Here is a 2,262-nt window from a genome sequence, read left to right on the forward strand (position 1 = left end):
TAATTAGAAACAGATCTGAAAATAACTTTGTCGGACCAAAATAATTACATAGAAATTTCAAGTATGATGAACAATACTGCAAAAAGTTTGATATTTTAGCAATTAATTTGAGAATCTTACATAAATATTTTAATAGCCTAACCAAATTATTTTCAGATCTGTATACAGCTAAATTTTTAAATAGTTCAGTAAAACTGTTCTTTCCGTGTATTTTTGCTCTTTAGCCAAATCCTTATTATATGTATATTCTATTTTTAAAACGTTCCTGCACATTTCAATAATTTTTCCATATTAAAGATAATAAATATACTGTATTAAAGATAATATTTAAGATGCAATGATAAATCAAAATCCTTTGAATGCTTACAAGGGAGAGACTAAAGTTCGAACAGCTGTGAGAATCACAGCTTTTCTCGCAGAGCAGTAGGCAACTCTAGTTGTAAAGGTGTTTACTAAAAAGTTCCTTGCCTGCGTGCTCGGTCTTATCGTGCAAAATTATTTTTGTGCTCCGTCAGAGCCCAACTTTCCACCCCTGTGTGCGGAAGAAAACTTTGAAGTCAACTTAAAAGTCGTTCAGAACTGCGCGGCTTGCTCGTGTGTCACGAACGTTAATCTGTGATATGCATGTCGTCGAATGCGATAACGTCGGATTAAAGAAGGGTGAACGAATTAAGACTCGCGCAACTTAAGAACGATGATTTAAGAAAGCCCATGAAAATGCACAGCAATTTTCAAAACTGCCGGTGCTCTTCGATAATTTTGCGTTTATAATCGCACGTTGCGTCCGTTTTACGGTTAATTAATCCTTATCGGTCTACAATAGGTACGAGTTATTATTAGTCACGTTTGAGTTAGAAGTGCACGGATTATTTCCCATTCCACATTTAAGATATTTACATAACCGTTTTCACCACAATATCGCTCATGATTGCCCGTTGAAATTCCGTTCAGTAATCGTACGATCATAATTAATTCAGTAACTTATGCAATGCTATTGCGTTTACGTCTAAAGGTTTTAACTATACAACAATTCTTTTTAACTACTTTCATAAGCAACGTGACGCGACTTGACAGCGCACAAACATGATTCGGCTTTTTTCAAATTTTTATTACACATGTAGGAGATGATTAAAATGTTCTCGTTAAAACAACGAATGTAATTACTCGGCAGTCGCGTTATAAAGCCAGTGCTGACGATCGAAATCATCAGATAGATTGCATAATGTAACAGGATAGAGACCAATCGCTAATTAGAAGCTCGCTTAATGAGAGACACGATATGTAGTGAATTGGAATGCAATATATACGAACGTGATATTATCGGCGGCATATTACAGCGAAACGTCGACAAGCATCGGCTTGTCACAAGGAACAAACGTTATTTGTTCGTACAATATTGGTCATCGCTTACTTTTGTGATATTATTACATATTCATGCTGTTCGAAATTGATTGTGTTAGTAGAAGATTTAGTTATGGACCAATTAATAATATACCAGATATAAATGTAACATACATCGCTATTTAAATATGGAGATGTATAAAACTTATTTAAATCCTACTAGAGTCCCTACCCTCTCTCACGCATGAAATTGCCATAAATCTACATATATTATTAAATGACGAATAAAGACATCTAAATGAGAGCAGTGATCAAAGTTCGTTAATTAGTGGATAACTGTTAAAGTTGGATAATTGCTGGGGAGAGAGAGATAAAACTTACGCGACAATGTAACTGCGCGTTTTAAAGTTTATGGACAAGAAGTTTTTATCGTTCATTTTTACAAAGTCCTGTCACATCTGAATTGTTATAAGTTAATTGTTCATGTTACGAAATTAGGTTAATCGTTAATTATTGCACGCTGTGCTTTTCATTGACATAGAACGGTTGATTGAACATGATGGTACAACTAATTGCATTACCATATTCCATATGGCTAAATGTAGCGAACCGATCAGTATTACTGAACATCAGCGTTATGTTTGTATTTCGTAATGCTGTGATTGATAGGAACGTGCACTATCGTTTATGCTCAACAGAGAGCTCAGCTGTAAGATAATCTAAATGAAAACTCCGATATTTTTGTAGTAACACATAAACAAATATCGATAAAATAATTCCATCAATATACGAGGTACATGTCATATCATAATTCTGTTGATCGCTAAAACGTAAAAGAGATTTATTTGGATTGGTGTGAACTGTGAAGTATTATATATAATGTTATCACAAATTAGCAAATCTTCGTTATTTACCCGGCAT

At 34.1% G+C, this 2,262-nt stretch overlaps 1 protein-coding gene across 4 annotated transcripts in view; it reads right to left on the reverse strand.

The window, feature by feature from the left end:
* The window catches only part of LOC108753723 (hemicentin-2), a 225,837-nt gene that overhangs the window by 166,213 nt on the left and 57,362 nt on the right, over nt 1–2,262 (reverse strand). The gene's annotated exons all lie outside the window — the stretch shown is intronic.

The sequence above is a fragment of the Trachymyrmex septentrionalis genome, unplaced genomic scaffold (genome assembly GCF_001594115.1).
Source record: "Trachymyrmex septentrionalis isolate Tsep2-gDNA-1 unplaced genomic scaffold, Tsep1.0 scaffold70, whole genome shotgun sequence".
NCBI lineage: Eukaryota > Metazoa > Arthropoda > Insecta > Hymenoptera > Formicidae > Trachymyrmex > Trachymyrmex septentrionalis.